The sequence below is a fragment of the Thermobia domestica genome, chromosome 8, assembly GCF_964235325.1.
Source record: "Thermobia domestica chromosome 8, izTheDome1.hap1.1, whole genome shotgun sequence".
Lineage (NCBI taxonomy): Eukaryota > Metazoa > Arthropoda > Insecta > Zygentoma > Lepismatidae > Thermobia > Thermobia domestica.
In genome coordinates, this window is record NC_137461.1 from 156,992,411 (window position 1) to 157,011,572 (window position 19,162).

Here is a 19,162-nt window from a genome sequence, read left to right on the forward strand (position 1 = left end):
CAAAGAGTCCATGTTTTACATTGTGCCGTGTACGGAAAGAAATCCAACCTTGGGAGGATGCAATGATGTAAACAACTTTGAGAATTAAGTTGTTGCTATTAGCAATGCATGTCGGGTGCAAATTTACATAGTAAGATAGTACGTGTATTGTTATGTAATCCTTTATCAACACAAACAACAACAGAATTATTCTGGAGAAAACATTTTTTAAATATTCCCACAATTACGTTTCAAGTAACAGAGTCCAGGGAAGAATATGAATGTTGGTTATACAATCTGCATTATTGTGAAGGATGAAGTGAAAGTAAATAGAAAAATTAATTGCAGTACGAATAGGGTATGCATGATCCCTAATTTCTCAATACCTCACAAAATGAAGCAACACAAACTTCGAAACGTTGATACGATTATCTCTCATGAATTTACTATTTAAGTTGCAATCTCATTTTCTTTTTGTTTCTACACTTAATTTTCTGTATTTTTCTATATTTGTCTCACAGTTGGATTTATATTAGTTTTCTTCTCAACTATATTCATAAGAATACACATTATGTTCATTCAAAACTTTTACATGCTGGAAAACAAGCCGACTGATTACATTTATTCAAAACCTTTATTTAAATTCAGATTAAAATAACTTTTGAGGTAAGAGTATCTTTTGATATTGCTACCAAATTCAAGCCAATTGTTACTTTCTCTTGTTTATTCAGTCGAATTGACAATGATTGAATATAGTAAACGCAACGTTAGAGTATCAATTTGGATGAGCTAGTCGCACACATCTTAGTGGTTGTAATATTATTTTCACTTCTACATATAGAGCCATAGTAACTTTTCTGTACCCATTTCGTGTCCTTTTTCTTCCGTGGAAAGTAATTTCCAACCTTCCAAAATTTAATTGACTCCACTTCTGAGATTTATCTTTTGGATTGGTCAGAACATATAAAAATCTTTCGGCATGGCAACTGTAAAGGAAAACTTTGAGAGGAAACGCCTTCCATTGAGCTTCCTCAAAGATTTTAATATTGGCTTTCTAGGTTTAATGAAAATATGGTTTATATCGAAAGCAGAAATATTAAGGAAACGGAACATTTTACTACCAATTCGACTTTATTCGAGGATAGTACTCGTCTAATGTCATTATTAAAACAGCGAAGTTCAGTGTTAGCACTGTAGACATGTAAATTAAGAACCGTAATACATGGAATGTTACGTTTGGTGTTGGATTCAGTTTCACTTCCACCCTCTTCCAAGATCTGGAAGAACATTTTCCACGGTCAGGAAGGTATTTATTCTCTTTGGAATTAATTAAAATCATTGATGAAAAGATTTGAAGAAAGCATAATTTCACCAGATTACTAATTTTCTACAAATTGTTGAGATGAGTTTCATCTAGATTCTGCTGTATGCCCTGCATCTACGAGATTAGAGTTTGTTCTCTAAATTATAGAAGCCAAACATTTCCTATGGAGAAAAAGATTACATTCATTTTTAGGAAATAGGGAGCTATATACCAGAAAAAAACATTTATTGAGCAGTATATTGTAATGGGCGCAACAACATTACAGACTTATTACTGTGTACAAGATAGTATATGTTATATTCGGTTACTTCATATAAACAATATGGAATTGTGATTCGTATCTATAGACCTAACCAAGAAAGTTCTCTTCCTTTTTCACCCCCTACCTTCGATCTGTCACCTAAGACATACCTGGAACATCCAATTTAGCCCAATCACCATTGACGATTCTCTGGCAACGTTCTGGAAGGCTGTGGATTCCATCGCGGTAAAAAATGGTGGACCGTGAATCAAAGAAGGTGTTAAGTGCATTTTGCACCTCTACTAGGAATTTGAACTGGCGTCCTCTAAGGTAATTGCCCAAAAAATGGAGCACGTGATAATCGAACGGTGCAATGTCCGAAGAGTATAGCGAATGCAATAATGTTACGCATCCAAGGCGTAGAATGGTGTCCTGCGTGGTATTAGCTACGTTGTAATGTACTATTACAGTCGGGGTAATGGAAATTTTTGTTCGGGGGGGGGTCCAATATTTTTTGAACGTACCGTATACAGTAGATTTTTCCATTTATATTTTTCGGTTCATGTAGTAAAATTCATTTCTTCTTCACTTAAATCAAAATCCATGTAGGCCCTAGAAGCTTTGAATAACCTAGTAGGAATTATATTTTGGGGAATAATATCTTCATTTATACATTATTTTAATGTAGGCCATGTATATGGGCATTTCAAATGGATGAGTATTGAAGTTACAAACTTTAATGCTGTACGAAAACATAGACCCGCAATTGGATAGAAATTCTTGAAATTATCCACCAATCTGATATTTGGCAGAACAATTTAGATCCCCTTCGTAACTCTGAGATGCCCATATCCCCCCTAAAAATCAGGTTTCATCTAGTTTTTACCATTTTCTATTCGCTTTATATTTTCCGCCGCCAAAACTCTTTGTTCTGATTGGAACTATTTCCGAAGCTCTAGTATTAAGCCCCGCTTCTTTTCACTTTGCTAACTGCAAGGCATCCAACAACAACCTGCTAGTTTCGCTTCTGAAATATTTAGGAGTTTGGGATAGAAAAGAAGTAAATCCAGGTAAAACTAGCTTAATTTAAGAAATTAACCATCCAGGAAGCCGTTGAGAGTCTCACCGTGTTGAAATTTCATTCTAGACAGTCAGAAAACCGTAAAATAGAAAGTTTAAGTGAGGAGCGCCATGTTAGTGCATATCGATTGTGATGGACAGAATTTACAGCAAAGTGTATGAATTCTCAGTTGCAAGTGATTTTCAAATGAAGTTTCAGTGATTTAAATATTTAGAATATCCTTTCTACCCTCCAAATTCGTGTAGGGTACGATAGGCCTGTCCACTTATAATTCTGCATCTGTAGTATATGTGATTTTTTTATTATTATTAACATGGCGGTGTGTGTATGTTCTTTTGTAGTCGAATTAAATTTCACAATGTCCGTGTAAGTTAGTCTTGGGACTTTCACTTATTCCTGAGTTGATCACGGCTTCCAACACTCTATGGGCTAAATAAAGGATCAAAAAATAGGGGGTTCTTTCCCCGTCAGGAAATTGACCCTTACCATTAGTAGTTTCAATATGTCCTTCCTGGGACATATAAAGTAATTGCAAAACCATAATTTAATTGGTAGAAGAGCCATTGGGCTTTGTTTATTCCATTTCTTTTTCATAGTGCATAGATCCGGTTTAGGTTGGTGTTTCAGTAATTTGTTTGGTTTAGGTATAGTTGAACCTGGTGATAACATGATTTAATATGTGTAGTGTAGGATGTAGCATGTATATGTGTGTGTAATTTTAGTATATTGACCGTACTGATGTGTGAGTGAAAATGTGATTTATTTCTTTATGAACAGTGTATTGCTTAATTAGTCATCTCTTGTAGGCAATTTGAACGGATAAACCAATTTGCATCTCAAATTCATAGAAACACTGTATCGTAATTACTGCCTAGATTACTCATAGTTATCGATGACAGTGTACAAATTTTACTTACTAGTGCAAAGTCAGTTTTCGTACTATTAATGCCATCTCTTACCGAGTTGAGAACTATTTACCGCTAGTTTCTTGTTACTCCATTACTAAAGTGAACTGGTCAACACGACAATGACCCTTCTTTTGCTATTATGAGTAAATATTAGTTCTGGCCCACACGAATAGGTATGTAGATAACTTACATTGCAAATTAACTTTCCTGAAAAGCACAGTCATTTATATAGTCCAGTAATCAAATTATTAATAATAGTCAACTTTACTTTTCCCCTTAACTTGAAGTTTGTCTATATGGCATTATTTTTGTTGTCAGGCTGCAGTTTTAAATTATCTTCTTCCGTTGCTTTCTGTGAACGACTGCATTCTTGACATTTTCTGACATATAATTCATGTAGTTAAGAATATTGAATTTTTTTCACGTACAAAATAATTCGAAGCCGTAAAGTGAAATATACTATGATTTGTTTTGAAAGAATCTGTTTCAGTTTATACAAGCTCACGCGTGTTAATTAACGTATTAGAATAGTGGATTGATTTTAGTATATATAATAAGATGCTGTGAACAGTCTTGGGCTAAATGATAGAGTATAGGGTGTCTGAGAAATAAATCGACGTAATAGAAACGAATAAACATATGTAAGTGATTAAAAATAATATTAATGATATATGTATGTGTATATTAGAGAGTATGTATAAATAATAGGATACTCGTGTATATACGTGCCCGGTTGTAAATTTCGCTACAAGATATTGATTGCATTTATGTAATGATTAAATTGTTAGTACATTAATCATTATGCTAGAATGCTTGTGTGAGGATAACGTGTTATGTAAAAATAATGGATAGTATTTTAAATTTTTGGTTTCGATTTCTTGATATTTGATAGCAAACGTACAGGGTAACTGATCAGCCGGCCTGACGATAGGAATAATGGTCATATAGTGAACGATTTCAGATATTTCCCAGTCAATCACAGGATAGAATAACCCTTTGCAGGATTAGTACAGTTTGAATATACGAGCTCAGCATACATTTGTGACAATACTCTGCAACTTTTAATTTTTCCACGTCACTTGATTAAGCTAAGATCATTACTGTTCCAGAGGTGACGAGGAGAATAAGATCGAATAATATAGAAAATCTATTACGGTGCAATTTCATACTTCTGTACCAAGGTGTCGATCTCCTCCTCCACAATATTTTCATCTTTCTTAGTTTAAACTAGTTTTTATTTCTTGAAATTAATGACACCTCAAAGTTGGCGTCCTTTCGGATGTGGGAGCTACTAATAAGATTTGGCAGATAACTTACTAGTACCAAATTTTTTTTACTTAGTTTTTTGTTAATTTTGGTAAATCCTAGTTAGAATATTCTCTATTTTATCTACTTTATTCTAGATTTTATACTTTTCTAGGAACTCTTCTCAGTTTCCGAGGGGTAGGATAGTTCTCTTTATTTTAGAATTCTAAATTAAGAAACCACACTGACTTCCTGGTAGTACTGGAGTCTCCAAAGTCTCAGTCGGACACAACGCAAAGTAAGATTTCCTTAAGGCCAAAGTCTGGGAAAATCTCGCTCAGGACATGGACTAGTTTGTGGGCATGGAGATATTTATCTTACGCCACGCATTTTAGTAGGCCACCTTTTTCGGTATATGAAAGCATATTTGGCTGTGAGCTGTCGTATGTCTAAACTCGACCACTTATCCTTGTAGTTTTAGTGTCCTAGCTTATTCCTTTGGCGCCGCTTTCTTCCTTTTCTTCTATATCTATCCCTCTATTCTCTTCTTAGAGAATTTTTTCTTAACCTTCCCCCTCCCATGTTTTGAATTTGGCAAATATCAAACATTCAACATATATCATTTGAACTTAATTTACCAACTGAGGTGTCGCGAGACACGATTCATAGAAGTATCTGTTGATGTGAAATATTGAGGAATCGTTTCTCCATCATATTTTGACCCACTGCGATAGCGAGCGATGGTTCAATAGACGACAAAATTTTACTTTTTTCTCCTTCTTCATTATTCGTTCGGAACTCACACGAACTATCAGTTATTTCTACGTTTGTTTCCATTAGTAATCATAAAAGTAAAAGTTGTCGTAGTTGTTTTAGGCCCAAAATTAGTGTTAATCTTTCAGAACCATATATTCATACATATTCTGTGTTCACGTGCCTGCCATGGGAATTAAATGTTTACCAGTTTCATTAAGATGCTAGGGAATATTAATTTTATTATTATGTGCGGCGAGTTATTTATTTGTAAGTGTGCGATATATTCGGATTTCTCTCCTAGGTGAAGTGTTTCAACCTAGGAAATTTAATTTGTCGGTGTTATTGATTTTAGAGTTTAAATGATTATTAAATATATGTGTATTAAGATATAAATATGTGTGGAATATAAGTATGATATTGAAATAAAATGTATAATGGAAAATTGAATAAATATACCTATATGTAAAAGGTCTTGGAACTACCCCGAACGGTCCTTGCTTGCTATAGGTTCGACATGTCCGATATATGTAAAATGTGAATGTTAGTAGATACTGCGGCATGTTATAGATATTCTCTTCAAACTTTGTAATATTATTAAATAACGTATGTAACGACTAATATCGTCTGTAATACACTAACAGCATGTAGCATGGGATTAAGGCAGATCATCGTAACCCTATTGCATCGTTAAAATTGCCTTCAAGTTAGTAAACTACAATCCTTTTGTAAAACTTCATTTCGATTTCCATCCCTTCCATACGAATTCTCAAATTTGACCAGTGTTTCCACCTCAGTAGTTTTGTTCGCAATACAAACTCGGAAAATTCTCTTTGAGTTTTTCGTCCCACGGTTATGCCGGTTAGGCTAAAGCAGATCGGAAAATTCTCGTCCCTAATCTTATATATAGTGCAAATCTAACGATAAATGTGTGACCTTAGTAGTATAAAGTGATATTAACTGTGAGATCGTTAGTGAATGACATAGTAAGCCAATGACTGAATAGGTGACATTAGTCACCGCGATATCAGTGGCAATACTTTGATATCTTAGTCCCAGAAATGGTAGAAGTGTACTCGATAGATACTTCGATGAACAGAATATATGTTAATGGTAACGTGTAAGCGTAATCTTTACGTGTGTATTAGAAATGCGATAAAGTGAAATGCATGGACACCAGAAAGGGTGCTTCGATAATAAGTATATTATAGCTCGTCTGAAAGTACGAGAGAGGACTCGTGTAATTACTTTCAAAATGTTCATAAATGAGATAAAGACTTATTCCTAATCCTCATATTAGTTATTTTTCATTCATTATATTGTTTGCTATACTTATTCACGGACATATATCATATTTCCCAAGTTACATAAAAATATATTTTTTTCTTTTCTGTTAATTTGTCTGTTAAGATATATAAATATATGTTATTTAATTACATGTGTAGATTGATAAATTTACACGTATATTTTTCGCATGTTTATAAATTTTGTGTTTAATTTCTCAGTAGATGTAATAAATGTTCACCAAATTGTAGTAGGATGGTTTCTTTTAAACTATTTTTAACTATGTCAATACGTATGAATGTGAGTGTGTGTGAATGAATGATAAATTTAGTTTTAAGTGGTAGTATTTAATATTGGTTTACTATGATAGTGTTCATAATAAGTGTGTAAGGCCATTTTGTATGTATTAGTGTATGACGGAGGTCATGAAAGATAACTAATTTCGAAAGTAGTCTAAATAGGCTCTGGGAGAAAGCAAAAATTACAGGATGAGCCTGAATAACGACGGTCTTTCAGAAACCTCAAAACTTCAATTTGTGAAGAATATATACATTAATTTATTTTTTTTTCTTTTTTGGGCTGATTCAAATGTGTGTTCGATCTCCATTATCAATATTCAAATACTGGATACAGGTTATTTAACATTTCGAAATAATAGAGAAACAATTAAATTTAAACTTCTCGTCACCTGGGCTTGGTTAAGGCAACTCCCACTTGTGCAGTTGCCTGGATCCAGGTCGGGATAGTATGAGGGAACGTTTGTCTCTTCGGGATCACTTCGGATTGATCCTCAAGTAATAACTTTCGAATATGAATGACCTTTTAATAACTATTCAAGTTCCTTTACCACAATTCTATAATTATACAATAATCCTTTATCCCTAGTTTCTTCTTCCTTTCTTCGTTCCTTCTTTCTCTTTCCTTCTTTTCTCCTACCTTCTTCTCTTCTTTCTCACTCTTTCTTTTCCTCTTTCTAATAAAACTGAACAGGGATCGTGACTGGGAGTTGTCGCTATAGACACGGTCATTAAATTGTGTTAGTGTTTCTCTTCGGGAGTTCGATGTGAACTAGTTAATACAAAACATACATATGAAGCAAGAATTCCGAAATTTATTTATTCAATTTCCTATTTGGTTAAATTCTCATAATTAAAAGATTTCATTTTCAGTGTGTGACAAAATTTCCCACTCACGATAAATAGTTTTTTCTTTCTCTCTTCAACGTGGGGCTTAGTGTTTTCCTTTAACAGGAGGATCCCTTTGCGATTCAAAAGTGTTGGGTCCAGAGTTTCGCATTTTTCTTGAACACGGTTAACTCCTGTCAATACAGAGTTGCATTGATGCCTTGACAAGCTGGTAACAGTTAACGATGCATGATGCCGTGGGCAGTCCACCAAACAAACAGGAGGACCTTATTCTGGTACAGTGCTGTTTTTTAACTTGTTCATGGGTTGCTAAACAATGATGACGCCGCCGAGAGCTTCGTACAGGACTCACTTCTCATCACATGTAAGCACACTGTCCAGAAATTGCTTCTTCCTTAACGAGATAGTAAAGAAACACAGGTGTCTGCTCTCGTTGCCTTTTGACCCTGAGTCAAATAATCTCGGACCCATCAACCCAACTTGTAGTGCTTCTCAAGTTGATGGACGTGCTGCCGAATAGTTTCTCCACTCACACTGAAATGTAGTCTCAGTTCCTCACATATCTGGCTATTGTTCGCGTCAATTGCTGCCTGAAGTTCTTCATTTTTTACATGTGTTGGTCTTTAGGCACGTGGTAAGTCTTCGAGTGTTTCGTCACCGTCTTTAAAGTTGCTGAACCACAGCTGCTCTGTCCGTGTAGCCATGACACCCTCACTAAAGGCCGGCATATCTTCTGCTTCGCTGCAGTGGCGACGTCTTTATGACGCTTTGTGAAGGTCTCATGTTCACCCAGTCCTTACACAAGTTCACGGTGTAACTGAACTGCTTCAGCCAGGTGGTATGTTGGATATACCCACACCAACAACTGAGCTTTGCCTTATCTCCATTCGAATTCAACGCAAACTCTGAACGTCAACTGAACACAGACCGACACTATGTACTGTAAGACCGACACTATGTACCCGTGTTCAAGTAAACTTAAAACTCTGGATCCAAGTGTTCTGAATCTCAAGAGGGTCCCCCTGCTTTATAACAATGCTAAGCCACGTTGCTATGATGACCTGGGACATCTTTCTACGCCTTGGATGGGAAACACTATTGTTTCCGCCATACTCCCCGTACATTCCATCATCCTGTTATCATGTTACATTCCTTGGACAAAAACCTTATAGGACGCCAGTTCAAATCTTTAGTAGAGGTTCAAAATGCACTTAATACTTTCTTCAATCCACTGCCCACCAAGTTCTACCGCGATGGAATCCATTGCCTTCCAGAATGTTGGCAGAAGGTCGTCGATGATGATGGGGACTATTTTTGATCCTCCATGTACATCTTAGGTAACATATTGATGTTCGAAGGTAGTGAGTGAAAAAGCGATAGAACTTTCTTGGTTACTTTTATAGTACATGTTTATACGTTATTATAATCACAGACGGTCCCAGTATGAATTTATGTTTTATTTTTGTCATTTAAGAATTCTCAAAGTGAAGAATGTTTTCAATTTAATACTATTTTTAGTATATTTCTTGAAATTTAGTAATGTATCTTTTAGTATTTGAAATCTGTACATAAAAAACAGGGAAACGTTAAATACTATTTATTACTTTGTGTCAAGTGCGTTCCAAAGTGTCGGGTTACTCTAAATCTCAATTGTTATTTCGCTTGTCTATCTCACTCTAGATTTCCCATCATACTTTATATCCTTTCTAATGATATATATCCCACGTTCAACTATGGAAAGTATGTGAGGAAAAATGTAGGAATGATAATAGTAATGACAATAATAATTTGTTAATCTCAAACCTGAGCATTCTTAACACCCACAAAGTGTTGATACTGTCTATTCGTTTAATTTCTATCAAGCTTCATTTAACTTCTTTTCCTTATATGTACTTACCACACGGAATTAAATGGAATTGTGTGCAAGGAGATAAACTCACCTTAAAACTCCATGTTAATTGTTCTTTAATGAGGAATTCTCCACCACTTTCTAGTACCCAGTCACCGTCTTGTGACCCCCTCGAAGTCTTGAACCTAGGAAAAGTTTCTTATTTAAGAGGGTAAATTTAGAGTTGAGAGTATAAATGGACATGTTAGATATGTTACACTACACAAATGAAACTGGCATAAGAACTACAAATTTAATCGAAAAAGGCTTCCATGAAAACCTTCAATTCAAAAAACATTGCGGCAAGAGAGTGACACTGCAAAACTGCACCGATTAACATCAATTTGCATTCAAATTCGTACAGAATACAATACCAACAAACATGGTCTATTGCTGGGGCTACCAGAGTTTCACAAAATTACTATCAGTGTGCTAAATGATGTGTGGCGAAAATTGTACACTATTAGTGGATAATTCACCATATTTTGAGTGTACTGCTATACGACAGTATGTAGCAGACATCCAGTTTAACGAGGAGCAGTGCGTATTTTGCCAGAAATAGAGCTAATGGGGATCACGAGAAAAGGGAAAGGATGTTTCATGGGAAACTCTAGTGACATGTATCACTAGAATAGTTGAATGTGCAATTAAAAGAACACCTCTTTGTAGGAAGATGAATCACTACTGTTACAGATTCAAGAAGTGGATTTCATAGCTGCCGAAATGAAGTACCACAACTAATACCAGATCGTCGAGCTGAAATTGTTCATGAAAGAAATATACCTAAAGATAAATTCAATGGAAACCCCACTCTGTGCAGTTATGTCAGTAAGTGTTTTGGTTATTGAAACAGATTTACTGTTACAGCGAGCTGCCTTTAATCACCACAAACAGCCGTGAATTCCTCCGTAGTCGCCAACGGGAGGACTACATTCCAAGACCTCAGGTTTATCTTATTTTTCATGCAGTTTATATTTACCCATTTAACTGGAGATGATACGCAAATTCTCGGAAATTATCCCATCAAGATGGGAAGAACACAGATGAATCTTTAAGAGTGGTTGCTGGAGTTCATCACCGAATTCGGCTACACAATCATACATTGCTGTTTCTAATTCAAATATTTGTGAATATGAAGATGAGTGGTCCGTACGGTTGAGCAGAGTTATTAGTTCTGTGCTTCTTGTTAGATATCTGGCTGTTATACCTAGACAAATCTGTTTTTGATAATAACTGTGGCAACTATGGTACGCCTGAAACAGCTGAACAACATCTTGCGTTAAACATTTAGCTACACGGATTTTCCGACGACCTGGGACTCTATTAATTGCACCTAAAAAGACAGATATAAACTAAAATAGGAGATGAGATATGTCTAAGCTCTCGGAATGTAGATATTTTTGCCGTGGGCAGCCACGAAAGATTTGACGCTTGTCGGTGGTGATTAATAAAAGCACGTAGGAACAATAATGCTGCTTCAGTAACCAGAACGTTTACGACATACCTGCACAGAGTGTGCCTTCAACGAATTTATGCTTCTTCTATGAACAATTTCAGCTCGACGATGTGGTACAAGTTGTGGTACCTCATTTCGGCTGCTATGAGATTCACTTCTTGAATCTGTAACAGTAGTGATTCATCTTCCTATCGAAAAGATATTCGTTTATTGGCACGTTCAGCTGTTCTCGTAACACATGTCACTAGAGATTCCCATGAAACATCCTTTTCCTTCTTCTTGATCGGCATTTTAGCTCTATTTCTGGCAAAATACGTACTGCTCCTTGTTATACTGGATGCCTACCACATACTGTCATATAGCGGTACGCTCTGAATATGGTGAATTATCCAATTTTCCACCATACATGATTCAGCGGACTGACTTAGCAATCATGGTAATTTTGTGAAACGTTGGTAGTCTCAGCAACAGATCGTGTTTCTCTGTGTCTATTCTATAGAAACTTGGGTGCAAATTGACGTTAAGCGTTGCAGGTTTGCAGTGTCGCTCTCTTGCCACAGTTGTTTGCACTGAAAGTTTTTATGGAATCATTTTCCGATTATATTTGTCGTACTCATTTCAGTTTCGCTTTATAGGTAATGTATGAAACAGAATTTTCGATTTTTTACACCAGGAATCTCTTTTCTTATTTCAATTTTCATGTCTGATTGCCTTCTTTTTGTTTGTCATTCTTCTTCAGAATAACATAGAACATGTGAATTTTAGGATGAATGTGCTACTATTTTCAACTTACAGACAAACAAGATAACAAAGAATATATCAAATTGTTTAATATTACGTCAATAAGACAACTACATAGTATTACATACTATATTAACCCTTTCTGACCTGAATTATGTTTTGGAAGTGAAGAATTTTTTATTTCAATGTTTAAGTCTAAGGAAGTCTATGTCTATGGATGTTTAAGTCTAGGGAAGTAAGAAAATCATTTTTTTTGGTGAAAATTATATATTGCCAGGGCGCTATAACTACAATGTATGAGACTACTTAGAATCATTTGGCACGATATGAGCTATGAAGCCAAGGAAGCTTGTAATTCCAAATGGAATCACACGATCACAGAGAGTTAAGTACGATTATCTGCGTGCACATGTGATAAGAATACATGCCCTAGGCAATTACTTCGAGAGTTTTTGATGACTTTATATACCAGTAGACATGTTTGGGAGTTGTGCTCATGGTAGAATACCAGAACAACAAGTATCTTCAAAAGAACATAATGTAACCGCGCAACAGTAAAATTATTGCTTTGAAACTATTTTTTTATACATTGACCAACAAAATATAAAACCTTCTTGGAGGATTTCTCAGTGCTGGTAAATCTGAATGAGAAAAAAACTAGAAAAAATTGTATAACTTGTTTTCTACAGAAAATAAAACGAAATATTGACACAAAGTCATATCAGTACTTCATGAAAGTCAATTATTATGAACCCTGTAAAGACTATACAATACATATTTCCTGTGCTGCTATTTCATGGATTAAGACGAAAGTTTGTTTAAGTTGAGAATAAAATAGGACACATACATACATTTTATTATTCACGTACTTTGCAGCGTTGCCCCATAATAAGTAAAAGAATCGCGAGAAGGGACTTTTTAAGGGAAATTGTCTTAAATATCTCTCAATTAGTTTCCCTTTGTACAAAGAAGTGTCTTCTTCATTACGTAAACTAAAAGCCTATAACGTTATAAATCGATTGAGGTATAACTTGTTTCAATGTTGCACTAACGGTCTGATCTACGGTCACTTAAAGAGATCTCATCGAGGTCTGTGTATATACAAGTGTGATAAAGGGATAAGGGCCCCGGGACCCAGGTGTTGCACTTATATGTTGACCACCAACTATTTTTTGATTCTAAGGACTCTAAGAAACATTTTTAATATAGTGGCAAAAGTTCCCTAGCGGGGGGAGTTACTACCCCTGGGCCCTTGGTCTATAAAGTTCAGAAAACATATCCATAATATCGAGTCAACAGTAAATCATTTGGTATCACAACGAATGTGACTCATTGTTATGGCTAGATGGGACATATTCAGTGTACGTATTTCAATCTATATATTTTCCACGATTTCTTTAATATAAGTTGTCAGATTAGTACGTTGATGATATATTCGGCAACTACTCATCCAGACGAGTTACTTGTAGGTCACATGGTACAGAAATGTTCAATAGATTCGGAACTACAAATATATTTAGATAAAACTAGTCGTGGTGATAATTTGTGCTTATTTACTCGATCGGACCAGGTCGTTGGTTGTTGGTATACAAACCCAATTTGTCATCTTTCAGGATTTAAGCCATATAGCCACGACAAGACCCGGGTAATAAGAAGGAAGAAGTATATAGTTGGGTGGTGTTTGCCAGAGCTTGGCTCTAGTTTTTAGCTATGTGTGAGAGTCATGTAGCTCACACGTGCTGGCAAGATAGTGCTGAAAGAACTTGGCTTTTGTTTTTAAGGTGTGGGGGCCACGTAACTAACACTGTCTCACGATTACTCTACGGGGTGATATGAGGTTCTATAATATATAATATTTATAGTGAATTAATCCTTTTTTGGATTCATTGCCTTGATGTAGGATATAATTGGGTAGTGCATATTATATCCTTAATATACTAGTCATGTGGAGTACTTTGACATATATGATATACAGGTCTAGTTGATCTATATATTTCCAACCCTGAAGGGGTGGAGTCACTTCTGGGAAAGAAATTTAAACCTGTTTTGGAACTTGCTCGACAAACCCTTTCAGGAAATATATAGGTTATCCCCAGATTCAAGGTTCAACTTTGGAGTCATCCCCAGTTAGATATGTTACAAATTCTTGTAATTTATTATGAGTTGCCACACACCTGTAACAAATTCAAATTTTGTTTTCCAACAAACATAGACCAATGAGTTCTCTCAAAATGGTATGCTCATTTCACTTATCAGCATATGTTTCAATATTTTCATAATAATCAATTGAGTTTTATTTCCAAGTTCTTTTCCAGAAGGCAGTAAAGAAAGCTGATTCAGATGTTTCTTACAAGGAATTAGTAAGGAGTATAAGAGCCTTGATCTCATAGTATTGCTCTTCATCTTGCAATCCAAAAGCAGGGATTTAAATGCCATTCTAATCAGGGAAGGGTCCGAATGGGGTACTCGAGTTTCAGAACGGCATGTATCAGATATGGAAGAAGGTGTGAAACTATGTACATATGTTGAGGGCAACATGGAGAAGCATAAGAGCCGGAAGAAGTATTGCCGATCGTAAGGCTCAACAACATCGAAAGCTAAGGAATTACTGAATGGCCACAAAAATTAAGGTCAAATGTTTAATAGTAGATGCATGATGAGATCTGTTATATGCTGGGGAATATGAACATCATGGTCTCCATATTGAAAATGGGCATCTTGAATTTGGGCTCACAATGTAAAAGAGAAGGTGAATTATGTGGCTCTTGAAATAGCACTGAAAGTTTACCAGGAATTAATTGGTGTTAACTATTCTGTAGTAACTCTATTGTGAGTTGAGAAGTGACATGCAAAAAGCACGCATAGAAACTCTATGAGTCTCACTAGTATAACGCATAAACTAGAGCTTGGAGAAGTCTGTTTTGCATACAGAGCAAAGGAAAAGTGTGTTTACATGCAGAATATTTGAGAATAAGGGAAAGATTGTCAATTCCCTGCAAAGCTGCCTGACATCCCTTCCAAAATCAAAGCATTTGCTGGAAAATCAGCAAATATGTGCAAGGTTGATTTGAAAATTTCTTCAGGAAGTATTTGGCCACATGTGCCTGAGAATTACATCTTGCTGCTGGTTGATTCGTTGTCTTTTAACGAAGATGATAAACTAATACATTCCACTGTTCCGGATAATATTGAGTTTCACAAGAAACTGATGCCCTCCAGGCCCGTGTCCACGGGGGACCAGGACCCCCTAATTTTTTACTGACCCCTCTAAAATTTTCATGGTTGGCTTGCAAATTAACTATGGTTGGATCGCTACCCCCGTACACTTTTGGGCAGGCTACGGGCCCTGACCCCTAAATGCATTGGACATATTCAACCTGTCGACGTTGGATTCTTTAGCATATACAAACAGTACGTGAGGTTTCTCATGGATGCTGCGTTACATATTGATGAGCTTCATGTATGGCATCGGGAAATACCTTTACGTACTTCCAGTATCGTGCCCCCGGCAACCAGTTTCAAACATGCCTCCTACATGGCTGGATATCTTGAAGATCATCCAGGAAAACTCCAGACTTCAATGTCTTTTTGTTTTGGTTATGAAATTCCTCGGATTGCCAGCAGCGTCAGGCAATAGTCCCTGTTTTTTCAAGCGTGGACATTGTGAACAATTCTTGTGCTTTCATCGCAATCCATGTCTGTATCCAGAGGGTCTAGGACTGGGCCCCCCTAAATTTTTAGTGGCGCCCCTAAAATTTTCACGGTAGGCTAGCAAATGAACTATAATATGGTGATGAAGTATAATCTAGTTGGATCGCCCCCCCCTTTCAGTTTTGGGCTGTATACCGGCCTGTCACAATCGTATAGATACTCTTCACATCAACTGTCCTTCATAGATTGGTATGCACCTTTATCAGTATACTTGCTTATGTAATGATAAGTGAAGAACCACATCGTAAGTGTACTTGTAATCCCCAGCTCTAATTTGTTTCGGGTGTTTTAACGAGACTACGACTATCCATCTTTAACACTGTTATATCACCAACTCTGCATGTGCAGCTTTTTGTACTCTTTTTCTAGATGAGAATCCCGTGCCAACATGTTGCAAATGGTTTAGAGCATATACAACTTTCCACAGACTCATTAGAACACAGTGGTACTTGTCGCTTTTTGCACCTAGATATTGCTGCTCGTTTGTCTTGTATCTTGCCAATGCACCAAAACGGCGAACAGGTTATTTCGACATTTATGCAAATATCCCCTCACGACTATCTTTCATGTTACTTCTCAACTCACAATAGAGTAACTATAGGATGGCTAAAACCACTGGTAAAATTTCAGTGCTATTTGGTATGCCACATGACCTACTTTTTCTTTTACAGAGTGGATCCAAATTTAAGATGGCCACTTTCAATATAGCGGCCATGATGTTCATGTTCCCCATCATATAGCATATCTTATCATGCATCTACTGCTAAACATTTGGCCTTCATTTCTGTGGTCATTCATGTGCGGAACGAGTGAGCTTTCTTTGTTGTTGAGCCCTACGATCTGCCATATTTCTTCCAGCTCTCATGCTTCTCCATGTTGTCCTCAGCCGCTGTAAATTTGCATATGTACATAGTTTCAAACCCTTTTTCGTATCTAATACATGTCGTTCGGCAACTCGAGTACCCCATTCGGACCTTTCACTGGTAAGAATGAAACCTCGGTGTGCAAGGCCGAAACAATAGCTACAAAACTGACGCAAAACAAAGACCAATCTACACGAGTCTTGAACACGTACTACTTGATTTATGACAAAATAAATAAGAGAGAAAGTAAAAACGAACAATAACCAGAATTATAAGGGTTATTGTTACAACACAACTAATGCATATGTTTGAAATTAAATTATTAACGCTCCAGAACTATCCAATAATTTTAAGGAATATATTGGTGAAATGAATGAATAACTTCAACTTTCTCTGATGAACTGAAGATAACAATGGATCTTTGGATCAATTCTTTCTTTCTCACAATATTCTTCCTTTCCTCGTTCTAGTGATCTCCTTGAATATAAATTGTGTTTCTAGAGATTTGTGGGAGACGAGCTCTCGTTGCAAAAGCAGGAACATAAATGTTTTTTTCACAATTCGATATGTTAAATGTAATATCTCACCACCAATGGTTTGCAAAAATAGAATAACTTTTAAAATTATTTCGAAAAAAATATTCATCTGTCTGGTAACCAATACAAAATCACCATGCCTTACTTTATAACGGTAGAGACTGTTAGATACAATACTTATCGTTTGGAAATAAGCTTTATTAATTACCGTGTAAAAATAGTGAAGTGAGGTTCATTTTATAAATTCAAATTGTCAACGCTAATTCGGAGTCTTAACAAACCCTTAATAAAATTATGTATGCCAGTAGTATACAGTATACTATCTAAATAGTTTTAGATAGTATACCGTACTGTTCTAGATAGTACAAGCTTCTTTCAAACAACATACTCACGTACAAAGATCAAATAGCTGGTGGTTCAGAAGTCTCTCTCAGCACACCTTATGCAAGATATGGAAACAATTTAACTTGGAATTAGCGTGACCTGAACTAACCGAGAATCGAATCGTTGAACCAGGAGGCCGCCTTGGTCGATATCAAGCGTATATTTCTACAACTGCCAGGAATTTTAACGAAACCTGAACAATCAAGTTGGGAGCCTTGGCGACTACGTAATTACCACAGAGAATTCCTATGAAACATAGATTCCAACGAGATAACGTTTGTGCAACTCCTCCTATTCGTGGTAGAAGACGAAGAAGAAACAAAAGGTCCAAAAATATAGAAAAATAGAATTTGGGGTCCCATGCAACACTTGTTGTTACCCTACGCTGACAAATGATGCTAATGTATAGGCAACGCACTTTTAACAATAATATAAAATCTAGTAGCCATTGACGTAATACAAGGCGAGACCAAAATCCAGAACATAATCCCTATAAAAGTGTCTAGTATATCATCGTCCAAGGGCTGTTGAAGAGCTTTGCGTTGGCGGTCCTAGTGTTCCCCTAATTGTCGCAGAACCATGACTGATACTTCATTGAAAAACCTGTGGAACACAAATCCCAACTATATATGGTTTGTGCAATTCTTACCCTATTCGTAGAAGAACGAACAAAAAAGTCCTGAAAATATATTTATTAAAAAGTAGAATTTGGAGTGAACCCTGGCAATCCTTTCAATCGCTCTATGCTGATTAAATGATGCTAATGTATAAGCAACACACATGTAACAACAATTTTAAAAAATCATAGTAAAGTGTAATGAATTCATTACATGTAGAAAACATTCTCAAAAGAATGTTATGCATAGAAGAAAAATTCATTATTGAACGGACAAACAAAATGAAATGATTATGAGATGATCACAAACCTTAAGCAACTGATATAAGATGGATGACATATTTTTCATTGGATTATTCGAGTTAGAAGACAAACCTTCATAAGCTACCACCTATTCAGTACGCAATAGTATTCGTTCGGTTTCTTGACTTGCTTTAGAAAGAAATACAACCACGGGATTTTTCGGAGGAGAGGGCAAAGTTTGTCCTGTCGTTTTGTATTTTTAATTTAGCTATAATAAAGAAATAATGTGCAAAGAAGTCGCATTGAGGCTGATTTATTTGATGTCACCTCAGTATTCACGGTAGTGTAACATTACATAATCAGTATGAACGCCAGGAACTTTTACTTAGTGGAATGGTCACAATAAAAGAGGGTGTACACCCAAAATAATTATATATATTCTTACACAAACTCAAAGAAATCAATATTTTCACGCCCAGGGGTGTGTGTATAAAAATTGGGAGGAATGTTAGGGGTTTTGGGATGCACAGAATACTTCCTGGACATAATATATATTTTTACAACAGAAGTTCTAACGTAAAATATAAAGAATAAATTCAGAAAAATAGTTAGGGAGAGGCCACACCTTCCCTTGTCAAATCCATGGGCGTACATGTATTGCAATATGTTGTTGTGTGTACTTGACTACCGTGAGTAGCAGAGCCATCTTAACGGTACCATAGCCACTTGGGCGGAGACCCCGCAAGCATTGGGGGCCCCACGAG